Raw genomic sequence first — 13,837 nt, 5'->3', positions numbered from 1 at the left:
ATCTGTTTGGCCAACCCTTCTCCCTTTCTGTACCAACCCAACTATTTATTTATTTATAAAATTTTACGTTTGTGCTTTTGTTTTGTGGAAATGGAAAAGTGTTGCATAGACTAGGCTTTCATTCCCTTGAGTTTTGAAGATTGAGCGGCGACCTGATCAAAATGTTTAAAACAATTAAAGAATTTTGTCGTCTAAACAGGGAGAAACTATTCCCTCTTTTGCAGGAATCAAAAACAAGAAGGTAAAATTAGAAATAGGTCAGCGAGGATGGAAATCAGGAAGGAGTCTGCAACACAAACGAGAACGGTGACGCAGGGGGTCGGGAAACGTGATTCTCAACGGTGAGATCTTCCCGATTTTCCCGAACCTCGCCAGACCTCATTTAAATAGATTTGAATGAATTTATATATTATTGAAAGGCCTACATGCCACATGATCTCCCCCCCCCCCCCCCCCCCCCCCAGTGAACAGTAAACCTCACTGGCCTCACGTCGGTGTAGTTCACAACAGCTTTACGAAGACAAGAAACAGTCAATGGGTTTCCACTGGGGTCACCAAGGACAATATAGCTCCCAGGGGGAGGAAGGGCATGCGTGGGCACTGCCTCCTTGCACAGGGCAGTGACGGGCAGCCTTGAGAGTCAGATTTGTTTGGGGGGTGTGTGGTTTATTGCTATGTGGGGGGTAGAATCCCGAGGCCATTGAAGGAAGGGTCTTGGCAATGACAGGGTGAGAGGCCATTGGAAGGGGGAACATTGGCTGGGAACTTGCAGTTATTGGGGGTTGGCATGATGCAGTGGTTGGGGGGGGGGTGGGTGGTGTTGGGAGAAAGCCGCCGCTATTTATGCGGTGGCTCTGGGCGGGGGAGAGCCCCTGGTAATTGTGCTGTTGTAGGCGAGAGCCTCTTTGTGGTGGGGGTGGGGTGGGCTGGGGGAGTTCAACGTCAGTCCTGGCCAGGGTGCCCTCTGAAGATGCCCCCACCCCAGTTACTCCTGAAGCCGGCCTTACTGGCTCTGTTAGGCTCTGCCCTGCCAAATTGCCACCGTAAACCATGCCCGTTAATTTCTATTTTTTCAGAGTGGCTGAAGACCTGGTCTGAAAACGTGGCGGTGCATCTGGAAAGATACACACCAGGTTTCAGTCAGAGCCTGACACTGACAAATTGTGGGAAAATTCCACCCAAAGCTGTGGAAATCTGAAACTTTTCCACAAAAGACATGTGGATTCTGGGAAGTAGTTGGAGCTTTCAGTACTGACATTGACATTCCTGTTGGTAACAGTTCGGGATGATAGGGAGGCAACGGTGTAAATCATAGAATTTACAGTGCAGAAGGAGGCCATTCAGCCCATCGAGTGTGCACTGGCCCTTGGAAAGAGCACCCCATTTAAGTCCACACTTCCAACCTATCCCCATAACCCAGTAACCCAACCTAACCTTTTTGGATACTAAGGGCAGTTTATCATGGCCAATCCACCAAACCTGCACATCTTTGGACTGTGGGAGGAAACCGGAGCACCCGGAGGAAACCCACGCAGACACGGAGAGAACATGCAGACTCCCCACAGACAGTGACCCAAGCTAGGAATTGAACCTGGGACCCTGGAGCTGTTAAGCAACTGTGCTAACTACTGTGCTACCGTGCCACCGTGTTGTTGCAATACCGGCAGGCTCTCCCCCGGTTGACTAGAATGAAAGAGCAGGCTCGAGGATCTCGAGGATGAAAGAGCAGGCTCGAGGATCTTGAGGATGAAAGAGCAGGCTCGAGGATCTCGAGGATGAAAGAGCAGGCTCGAGGATCTCGAGGATGAAAGAGCAGGCTCGAGGATCTCGAGGATGAAAGAGCAGGCTCGAGGATCTCGAGGATGAAAGAGCAGGCTCTAGGATCTCAAGGATGAAAGAGCAGGCTCGAGGATCTCGAGGATGAAAGAGCAGGCTCGAGGATCTCGAGGATGAAAGAGCAGGCTCGAGGATCTCGAGGATGAAAGAGCAGGCTCGAGGATCTCGAGGAGCTGAATGGCCTCTTTCTGTTTCAAAGTGGAAGGAAGATGTTGTCATTGGGTCAGTATGGGCTGAGCCTGGACTCTGTTAACCCATTTTATCATTCAGTAACTCCTCCACAGGGCCACATTGTAACAAGTGAGGATTTATTTCCCAATATTTTTGTCTTGATTCTTTCACGTAGATGTTGCACTCTCAACGCCTGCCAAATTAGCCATCATTCAAACGGACTAACCCTAACCTTAAACATTTATTTTTACATAAATGCTCATGGACCCAGCTGTCCTAATATTCAGTGACCCAACATCATTCACTGTCATGCTGAGTTTAGCAGATGGAGGTGTGCTATTTCAAACTCTGTGCTAAATTAACTGTTACAGGATTAGAATTGGCACAAATTCCTGGGGAGAGGAAGAATTGATCCTTTTCAATGTCTAGTGACACTTGATGGACATTCACAATGGGGGGGGGGGGGGGGGGTTAGTGGTGCCACATATTCAGGCTCTGCTTCAACCACTCACATGGTTGAATGGCCCCTCAGACCATGGGTGATTGGGTTGAGATAATGAGGAGTTTCAGGCACCTGTGGAAGTGGAATTCAGTGTGAATTACTGTCGTTAGCCGGGGGGGGGGGGGGGGGGGGGGGGGGGGGGGGGGGCAGCACTGGGTCATTCGTCTTTTTAATAAAAATTATTAAGTTGGATATCCGTGGAGAGTAAGAAGTGACTTGGGAGAGTGTGAATGAACAAGTGGAACCCATTCACTTAACAAATTCAGGTCAATTTCAAAGGCATTCAGACGTGGTTCTGTGTACCGCCATAATAGACGACGTTGTAATTTGCAAAGCTATAGAATATGTCTGTGCAGTGAGTTGTATTTATCGGGTGTAGAATGTTTTGGATTGTTCCTTTTAAACATCAGCACAGAGGACTGGCTACTCCTACAATCAATTCATTGTGGTGCGAGGTAACTGTTTTTTACATTTCATCTCTAATGTCTTTATCTTAATTCATTCTTGGCACATGGGCATTGCTGGCCAGGCCGGCGTTTATTGTTCATTTTCCAATTGCCCTGAAAAACTGGTGTTGGTGGCAGGCCGCCTTATTGATCCGTTGGAAGGCCGACTGGTTGGGGTTCTTGGTAATGGGATACCAGGCCAGTTCAACATGAAGGATAGAGGTCCAGGTCAGGCATGGTGCATGACTTGGCGGTGATGGTGATACCATTGACTTGTGGCCATATCGCTGCTCTGTATCCATAGTAACCATGGACCTGTGTGTACCTTGCTGGGATTTACCTGATCCCACGTGGTATCAAGTCTAGGCAGGAGAACCCAACGGACTCACCAGAAACACGTCAATGGTTATCTTGTCCACTTTTGTTTTGTATATGTGGCCATGTTCAAATTGTTGTGTGTGTGGCACTGACTATGAGGGTTGACGTTTGCTGCGAAACTGCAACTGAACCCATTGGTGTCTGACAGATAATGAAGAGAGTTCAATCTGTGTTCTGTTGATCTCATGCACCACTGACACTGTAGCAATCAGGGTGAACTATACTTGAAATAAAAGACTTGAAAACTCTGGGCAACTTGTGTAATCTCTGCAGCAAAAAGAGTCAGGTTACCCAAAATGCTACCGTTGCACAATGTTCCCTTCAGCAGTGAAAAGGGAGATTAACCAATGACTCTAGTTCCTGCCATTTACCTTTGATGAGTTTATCCACCAACACCTCAGCATACAGCATGTCATCTCCCCTGGGAACTGGCCTAGAAAAAGACTTGCATTTTGAAGCACCTTTTGAAGTGTAATCACTGCTGCATGAAACTTGGCAACCAATTCACTTACAGCAATGTAATAATAACCAGATAATCTGTTCTAGTGATGTTGGTTGAGGAATAACTAATGGCCAGGTCACCGGGGAGAACTCCTCTGCACATTGAATGACATTGTGGCATCTTTCTGTTGCTGATGCCTTGGTTTAACACTTCTTGTGAAAGCCTCAGTAAGTGCAGCACTCCCTCAGTTCTGCACTGCAAGTGACAGCCTGGATTTTGTGCTCAAACCCAGACAGTGTTATCATTGTGCTGCTTTACTATTTAATAGCTCACTTCCAAACCTTGTCCACTTTCATTCTCTACTGCTATCAGAGCAATTGGGAAAAGCTGTTAGGGACGGCACAGTGGCTCACTGGTTAGCACTGCTGCCTCACGGCACCAAGGACCCGGGTTCGATTCCCAGTGCTGGGTCACTGTCTGTGTGGAGTTTGCACATTCTCCCCATGTCTGCGTGGGTCTCACCCAACTACCCAAAAGATGTGCAGGGTAGGTGGATATACCAGGCTAAATTGCCCCGTAATTGGACAAAAAAATTGGATCATCTGAGAATCATGATAGAATTTACAGTGCAGAAGGAGGCCATTCGGCCCATCGAGTCTGCACCGGGCTTTGGAAAGAGCACCCTACTTAAGCCCACACCTCCACCCTATTCCCGTAACCCAGTAACCCCACCTAACCTTTTATTCACTAAGGGGTAATTTAGCAAGGCCAATCCACCTAACCTGCACATCGTTGGACTGTGGGAGGAAACCGAAGCACCCGGAGGAAACCCAATTAAAAAAAAAAAACAATTTTTAAAAACAGAAAAGGCCGTGGCACCTGTATCCAGGATCTAGTCATGATTTTAACCAATTCATGTCTGTTTCCTTCTAAGACAGCGTATTATTTCAGGGGGGGGAAGGAGGGTTGTGCAGCTTTGTGTGTCTGTATCTATTTGTATGTGTGGGAACATGTGCCGAAATCGGGAAATGCGAATGGGCGGAGAATAGGCTCCAAAGCCAAAATTGAGGCGGGCATCGATTTGACACCAAATTGCAATTCTCCGTCACCTTGACAGCGGCGTCAATGCGGTCTGGAACGCACATAGAGTAAACACCATTTGGATAACGTTAGTGGGCCTGAGCCGGTATTCTCCGGGGCCTCCGCGATTCTCCGCCTCCAATGAGCCGAGTTCTCGACGACACGGTTCACTTGTGCTTTTAAAAATTGTGAAATCAGCGTCATGGCTCCTGAGGGAGAGAGAGGGGGTGCATCGCCATAGTTTGCTGACAGTTGTGCCGCTGGAGGGGGGCTTCTGCCGGGGCTTTGAGGAGTTGCGGGGGGTTATAGACAGAGAATTTACAGTGCAGAAGGAGGCCATTCGGCCCATCGGGTCTGCATCAGCTCTTGGAAAGAGCACCCTACCCAAGGTCAACACCTCCACCCTATCCCCATAAGCCAGTAACCCCATCCAACACTAAGGGCAAATTTGGGACACTAAGGGCAATTTATCATAGCCAATCCACCTAACCTGCACATCTTTGGACTGTGGGAGGAAACCGGAGCACCCGGAGGAAACCCACGCACACATGGGGAGGATGTGCAGACTTCGCACAGACAGTGACCCAAGCCGGAATCGAACCTGGGACCCTGGAGCTGTGAAGCGATTGTGCTATCCACAATGCTACCGTGCTGTCCCGTGCTGGTTGGTCAGGAGGTGGGCTGTGGGGTCGGGGTGGATGGGACAGAATACCATTGCCACAGCCGGCAAGGCAGCCATGCAGCTGCGCACGCCGCTGATAGTGCTCTGTGAACCTAGGGCCATGGGTCGTATCTATCATGTTATCTGGGATGAGTGTGTGTGGGCAGTGTAATGTGTGTGTGGGGCTGGGATTTGTGTGTGTGGGGAGTGTAATGTGTGTGTGGGGCTGGGATGAGTGTGTGCGCGGCTGGGATGAGTGTGTGTGGGGAGTGTAATGTGTGTGCGGCTGGGATGAGTGTGTGTGGGGAGTGTAATGTGTGTGCGGCTGGGATGAGTGTGTGTGGGGAGTGTAATGTGTGTGTGCGGCTGGGATGAGTGTGTGTGGGGAGTGTAATGTGTGTGTGCGGCTGGGATGAGTGTGTGTGGGGAGTGTAATGTGTGTGTGGGGCTGGGATGAGTGTGTGTGGGGAGTGTAATCTGTATGTGGGGCTGGGATGAGTGTGTGTGGGGAGTGTAATCTGTATGTGGGGCTGGGATGAGTGTGTGTGGGGAGTGTAATGTGTGTGTGGGGCTGGGATGAGTGTGTGTGGGGAGTGTAATCTGTATGTGGGGCTGGGATGAGTGTGTGTGGGGAGTGTAATCTGTATGTGGGGCTGGGATGAGTGTGTGTGGGGAGTGTAATGTGTGTGTGCAGCTGGGATGAGTGTGTGTGGGGAGTGTAATCTGTATGTGGGGCTGGGATGAGTGTGTGTGGGGAGTGTAATGTGTGTGTGTGGCTGGGATGAGTGTGTGTGGGGAGTGTAATGTGTGTGTGCGGCTGGGATGAGTGTGTGTGGGGAGTGTAATGTGTGTGCGGCTGGGATGAGTGTGTGTGGGGAGTGTAATGTGTGTGTGGGGCTGGGATGAGTGTGTGTGAGGAGTATAATGTGTGTGTGGGGCTGGGATGAGTGTGTGTGGGGAGTGTAATGTGTGTGCGGCTGGGATGAGTGTGTGTGGGGAGTGTAATGTGTGTGGGGCTGGGATGAGTGTGTGTGGGGAGTGTAATGTGTGTGTGCGGCTGGGATGAGTGTGTGTGGGGAGTGTAATGTGTGTGTGGGGCTGGGATGAGTGTGTGTGGGGAGTGTAATGTGTATGTGCGGCTGGGATGAGTGTGTGTGGGGAGTGTAATGTGTGTGTGGGGCTGGGATGAGTGTTTGTGGGGAGTGTAATGTGTGTGTGGGGCTGGGATGAGTGTGTGTGGGGAGTGTAATGTGTCTGTGGGGCTGGGATAAGTGTGTGTGGGGAGTGTAATGTGTATGTGCGGCTGGGATGAGTGTGTGTGGGGTGTGTAATGTGTGTGTGCGGCTGGGATGAGTGTGTGTGGGGAGTGTAATGTGTGTGTGGGGCTGGGATGAGTGTGTGTGGGGTGTGTAATGTGTGTGTGGGGCTGGGATGAGTGTGTGTGGGGAGTGTAATGTGTGTGGGGCTGGGATGAGTGTGTGGGGAGTGTAATGTGTATGTGGGGCTGGGATGAGTGTGTGTGGGGAGTGTAATGTGTGTGTGGGGCTGGGATGAGTGTGTGTGGGGAGTGTAATGTGTATGTGTGAGGCTGGGATGAGTGTGTGTGGGGAGTGTAATGTGTATGTGCAGCTGGGATGAGTGTGTGTGGGGAGTGTAATGTGTGTGTGGGGCTGGGATGAGTGTGTGCGCGGCTGGGATGAGTGTGTGTGGGGAGTGTAATGTGTGTGTGGGGCTGGGATGAGTGTGTGTGAGGAGTATAATGTGTGTGTGGGGCTGGGATGAGTGTGTGTGGGGAGTGTAATGTGTGTGCGGCTGGGATGAGTGTGTGTGGGGAGTGTAATGTGTGTGGGGCTGGGATGAGTGTGTGTGGGGAGTGTAATGTGTGTGTGGGGCTGGGATGAGTGTGTGTGGGGAGTGTAATGTGTGTGTGGGGCTGGGATGAGTGTGTGTGGGGAGTGTAATGTGTCTGTGGGGCTGGGATAAGTGTGTGTGGGGAGTGTAATGTGTATGTGCGGCTGGGATGAGTGTGTGTGGGGTGTGTAATGTGTGTGTGCGGCTGGGATGAGTGTGTGTGGGGAGTGTAATGTGTGTGTGGGGCTGGGATGAGTGTGTGTGGGGTGTGTAATGTGTGTGTGTGGCTGGGATGAGTGTGTGTGGGGAGTGTAATGTGTGTGTGGGGCTGGGATGAGTGTGTGTGGGGAGTGTAATGTGTGTGTGGGGCTGGGATGAGTGTGTGTGGGGAGTGTAATGTGTGTGTGGGGCTGGGATGAGTGTGTGTGGGGAGTGTAATGTGTGTGGGGCTGGGATGAGTGTGTGGGGAGTGTAATGTGTATGTGGGGCTGGGATGAGTGTGTGTGGGGAGTGTAATGTGTGTGTGGGGCTGGGATGAGTGTGTGTGGGGAGTGTAATGTGTGTGTGTGGCTGGGATGAGTGTGTGTGGGGAGTGTAATGTGTCTGTGGGGCTGGGATAAGTGTGTGTGGGGAGTGTAATGTGTATGTGCGGCTGGGATGAGTGTGTGTGGGGTGTGTAATGTGTGTGTGGGGCTGGGATTTGTGTGTGTGGGGAGTGTAATGTGTGTGTGGGGCTGGGATGAGTGTGTGCGCGGCTGGGATGAGTGTGTGTGGGGAGTGTAATGTGTGTGTGGGGCTGGGATGAGTGTGTGTGAGGAGTATAATGTGTGTGTGGGGCTGGGATGAGTGTGTGTGGGGAGTGTAATGTGTGTGCGGCTGGGATGAGTGTGTGTGGGGAGTGTAATGTGTGTGTGGGGCTGGGATGAGTGTGTGTGGGGAGTGTAATGTGTGTGTGCGGCTGGGATGAGTGTGTGTGGGGAGTGTAATGTGTGTGTGGGGCTGGGATGAGTGTGTGTGGGGAGTGTAATGTGTATGTGCGGCTGGGATGAGTGTGTGTGGGGAGTGTAATGTGTGTGGGGCTGGGATGAGTGTGTTTGGGGAGTGTAATGTGTGTGCGGCTGGGATGAGTGTGTGTGGGGAGTGTAGTGTGTGTGTGGGGCTGGGATGAGTGTGTGTGGGGAGTGTAATGTGTGTGTGCGGCTGGGATGAGTGTGTGTGGGGAGTGTAATGTGTGTGTGGGGCTGGGATGAGTGTGTGTGGGGAGTGTAATGTGTATGTGCGGCTGGGATGAGTGTGTGTGGGGAGTGTAATGTGTGTGTGGGGCTGGGATGAGTGTGTGTGGGGAGTGTAATGTGTGTGTGGGGCTGGGATGAGTGTGTGTGGGGAGTGTAATGTGTGTGCGGCTGGGATGAGTGTGTGTGGGGAGTGTAATGTGTGTGGGGCTGGGATGAGTGTGTGTGGGGAGTGTAATGTGTGTGTGCGGCTGGGATGAGTGTGTGTGGGGAGTGTAATGTGTGTGTGGGGCTGGGATGAGTGTGTGTGGGGAGTGTAATGTGTATGTGCGGCTGGGATGAGTGTGTGTGGGGAGTGTAATGTGTGTGTGGGGCTGGGATGAGTGTGTGTGGGGAGTGTAATGTGTGTGTGGGGCTGGGATGAGTGTGTGTGGGGAGTGTAATGTGTCTGTGGGGCTGGGATAAGTGTGTGTGGGGAGTGTAATGTGTATGTGCGGCTGGGATGAGTGTGTGTGGGGTGTGTAATGTGTGTGTGCGGCTGGGATGAGTGTGTGTGGGGAGTGTAATGTGTGTGTGGGGCTGGGATGAGTGTGTGTGGGGTGTGTAATGTGTGTGTGGGGCTGGGATGAGTGTGTGTGGGGAGTGTAATGTGTGTGGGGCTGGGATGAGTGTGTGGGGAGTGTAATGTGTATGTGGGGCTGGGATGAGTGTGTGTGGGGAGTGTAATGTGTGTGTGGGGCTGGGATGAGTGTGTGTGGGGAGTGTAATGTGTATGTGTGAGGCTGGGATGAGTGTGTGTGGGGAGTGTAATGTGTATGTGCAGCTGGGATGAGTGTGTGTGGGGAGTGTAATGTGTGTGTGGGGCTGGGATGAGTGTGTGCGCGGCTGGGATGAGTGTGTGTGGGGAGTGTAATGTGTGTGTGGGGCTGGGATGAGTGTGTGTGAGGAGTATAATGTGTGTGTGGGGCTGGGATGAGTGTGTGTGGGGAGTGTAATGTGTGTGCGGCTGGGATGAGTGTGTGTGGGGAGTGTAATGTGTGTGGGGCTGGGATGAGTGTGTGTGGGGAGTGTAATGTGTGTGTGCGGCTGGGATGAGTGTGTGTGGGGAGTGTAATGTGTGTGTGGGGCTGGGATGAGTGTGTGTGGGGAGTGTAATGTGTATGTGCGGCTGGGATGAGTGTGTGTGGGGAGTGTAATGTGTGTGTGGGGCTGGGATGAGTGTGTGTGGGGAGTGTAATGTGTGTGTGGGGCTGGGATGAGTGTGTGTGGGGAGTGTAATGTGTCTGTGGGGCTGGGATAAGTGTGTGTGGGGAGTGTAATGTGTATGTGCGGCTGGGATGAGTGTGTGTGGGGTGTGTAATGTGTGTGTGCGGCTGGGATGAGTGTGTGTGGGGAGTGTAATGTGTGTGTGGGGCTGGGATGAGTGTGTGTGGGGTGTGTAATGTGTGTGTGTGGCTGGGATGAGTGTGTGTGGGGAGTGTAATGTGTGTGTGGGGCTGGGATGAGTGTGTGTGGGGAGTGTAATGTGTGTGTGGGGCTGGGATGAGTGTGTGTGGGGAGTGTAATGTGTGTGTGGGGCTGGGATGAGTGTGTGTGGGGAGTGTAATGTGTGTGGGGCTGGGATGAGTGTGTGGGGAGTGTAATGTGTATGTGGGGCTGGGATGAGTGTGTGTGGGGAGTGTAATGTGTGTGTGGGGCTGGGATGAGTGTGTGTGGGGAGTGTAATGTGTATGTGTGAGGCTGGGATGAGTGTGTGTGGGGAGTGTAATGTGTATGTGCAGCTGGGATGAGTGTGTGTGGGGAGTGTAATGTGTGTGTGGGGCTGGGATGAGTGTGTGTGGGGAGTGTAATGTGTGTGTGTGGCTGGGATGAGTGTGTGTGGGGAGTGTAATGTGTCTGTGGGGCTGGGATAAGTGTGTGTGGGGAGTGTAATGTGTATGTGCGGCTGGGATGAGTGTGTGTGGGGTGTGTAATGTGTGTGTGGGGCTGGGATTTATGTGTGTGGGGAGTGTAATGTGTGTGTGGGGCTGGGATGAGTGTGTGCGCGGCTGGGATGAGTGTGTGTGGGGAGTGTAATGTGTGTGTGGGGCTGGGATGAGTGTGTGTGAGGAGTATAATGTGTGTGTGGGGCTGGGATGAGTGTGTGTGGGGAGTGTAATGTGTGTGCGGCTGGGATGAGTGTGTGTGGGGAGTGTAATGTGTGTGTGGGGCTGGGATGAGTGTGTGTGGGGAGTGTAATGTGTATGTGCGGCTGGGATGAGTGTGTGTGGGGAGTGTAATGTGTGTGTGGGGCTGGGATGAGTGTGTGTGGGGAGTGTAATGTGTGTGCGGCTGGGGTGAGTGTGTGTGGGGAGTGTAGTGTGTGTGTGGGGCTGGGATGAGTGTGTGTGGGGAGTGTAATGTGTGTGTGCGGCTGGGATGAGTGTGTGTGGGGAGTGTAATGTGTGTGTGGGGCTGGGATGAGTGTGTGTGGGGAGTGTAATGTGTATGTGCGGCTGGGATGAGTGTGTGTGGGGAGTGTAATGTGTGTGTGGGGCTGGGATGAGTGTGTGTGGGGAGTGTAATGTGTGTGTGGGGCTGGGATGAGTGTGTGTGGGGAGTGTAATGTGTCTGTGGGGCTGGGATAAGTGTGTGTGGGGAGTGTAATGTGTATGTGCGGCTGGGATGAGTGTGTGTGGGGTGTGTAATGTGTGTGTGCGGCTGGGATGAGTGTGTGTGGGGAGTGTAATGTGTGTGTGGGGCTGGGATGAGTGTGTGTGGGGTGTGTAATGTGTGTGTGTGGCTGGGATGAGTGTGTGTGGGGAGTGTAATGTGTGTGTGGGGCTGGGATGAGTGTGTGTGGGGAGTGTAATGTGTGTGTGGGGCTGGGATGAGTGTGTGTGGGGAGTGTAATGTGTGTGTGGGGCTGGGATGAGTGTGTGTGGGGAGTGTAATGTGTGTGGGGCTGGGATGAGTGTGTGGGGAGTGTAATGTGTATGTGGGGCTGGGATGAGTGTGTGTGGGGAGTGTAATGTGTGTGTGGGGCTGGGATGAGTGTGTGTGGGAGTGTAATGTGTATGTGTGAGGCTGGGATGAGTGTGTGTGGGGAGTGTAATGTGTATGTGCAGCTGGGATGAGTGTGTGTGGGGAGTGTAATGTGTGTGTGGGGCTGGGATGAGTGTGTGTGGGGAGTGTAATGTGTGTGTGTGGCTGGGATGAGTGTGTGTGGGGAGTGTAATGTGTCTGTGGGGCTGGGATAAGTTTGTGTGGGGAGTGTAATGTGTATGTGCGGCTGGGATGAGTGTGTGTGGGGTGTGTAATGTGTGTGTGCGGCTGGGATGAGTGTGTGTGGGGAGTGTAATGTGTGTGTGGGGCTGGGATGAGTGTGTGTGGGGTGTGTAATGTGTGTGTGGGGCTGGGATGAGTGTGTGTGGGGAGTGTAATGTGTGTGTGGGGCTGGGATGAGTGTGTGTGGGGAGTGTAATGTGTGTGCGGCTGGGATGAGTGTGTGTGGGGAGTGTAATGTGTGTGTGGGGCTGGGATGAGTGTGTGTGGGGAGTGTGTGTGGGGAGTGTAATGTGTGTGTGGGGCTGGGATGAGTGTGTGTGGGGAGTGTGTGTGGGGAGTGTAATGTGTGTGTGGGGCTGGGATGAGTGTGTGTGGGGAGTGTGTGTGGGGAGTGTAATGTGTGTGTGGGGCTGGGATGAGTGTGTGTGGGGAGTGTGTGTGGGGAGTGTAATGTGTGTGTGGGGCTGGGATGAGTGTGTGTGGGGAGTGTGTGTGGGGAGTGTAATGTGTGTGTGGGGCTGGGATGAGTGTGTGTGGGGAGTGTGTGTGGGGAGTGTAATGTGTGTGTGGGGCTGGGATGAGTGTGTGTGGGGAGTGTGTGTGGGGAGTGTAATGTGTATGTGCGGCTTGTCAGCCTCCCAAGTGTCAATCACTGGGCCCGGCGAATCCCACATCGTTTTTCATTGGAATCAATTGTAAGTGTTTGGGCACTAGCGCCGGTGGATGGGCAATGCTTTCCGCTTAACCTGTTAATTTTGTCTTATTCCCACTCGCCGTTTGTGCAAGACTCCACTTTCTTCACCACATTATTGGCGCCTGAGCTTTCAGCCCCCAACCTCTGGAATTCCCACCCTAAACCTCTCTCTCCTCCATAAGACCTACCTATCTCTTTGACCAAGCATTTGATCAGTTGGCCTATTATCTCCTCATGTCGCTCAGTGTCAAATCCTGTTTGAAAACTTCCTGTGATGTCGCCGTGGGGCATTTTACATTAAAGACGCCTGTCGTCATCTTCAGTTAACTCTAGGTTACATGATGTGCTCCTGGCCATACACAAAGTAAACCACAAGCACCTGAGTGTACAACGTGAAGTGATTTTAATGATTAAAGATATAATTTTAATCAGTTACATTTGAAGATCACAAGGGAATTGAAATGGACCTAGAAGATGAATTCACTATAAAAAGCGGCAAGGTCGCAAACCCTTCACAAAGATCATGCAGATGAAATTGTGTTAGGGAGAGAATAACTAACCATGGAAATACAAATTAGATAGGGTATCGATAGTCGTTTTGCTGTTGCTGTTGTTGCATTGCTGCCCAAGTTTAATATAGCCCCCACTTGCATCAGAAGAAAAGGCGAGTTTAGAACTCAACACCAGTGAAAGCAGAGTATTAAATATTATGAAACACACAAACAGGGACCTTGACACCCAGGTCTGCGCTCAGCACACCTGTGTCTTTACTTACCCTGCATACACAATATAAGCAAGTAAAATTGACAAAGCAGTCTTTTGTAAAGAGTTGTAGATAACGCCCGCTTGCTGCAGGTCTTGGTGCTAACTGAGGATATTATTTAAACAATACAAAATCTAGTTGCTGATTGGAGGGAGCAATGGGATTTTACCAACCAGAAGCTTTGAAGAGCACCTTGAACTTGCAGAGGGCCCTCCGAGCAAATGAAACCTATACACAGTCCCAATAGATTCTCCAATCGGGAAATCCCAGCGGGGGTGGTTGTCCTGTTGTTTCCACCTGTCCCAAATTAATGGCACCAAGGGAGTTTTGACTCTGACCCATATGGTACTTGCCTGGATCTATTCAATGCTGTGGGGGAGCGGAGAACTGGTGGGGGGGGGGGGGGGGGGGGGGGGGGGGGGCGGGAGGGTTAATTTTAAGCTATCCCCCTGGGTAGGAATCCCACAAGATTGGGTTGAAACTCTGGTTTTACACTTCGCCCATGGTCACTCTC

The sequence above is a fragment of the Scyliorhinus canicula genome, chromosome 7 (genome assembly GCF_902713615.1).
Source record: "Scyliorhinus canicula chromosome 7, sScyCan1.1, whole genome shotgun sequence".
NCBI classification, from domain to species: domain Eukaryota; kingdom Metazoa; phylum Chordata; class Chondrichthyes; order Carcharhiniformes; family Scyliorhinidae; genus Scyliorhinus; species Scyliorhinus canicula.
This window is presented reverse-complemented; position numbering follows the sequence as displayed.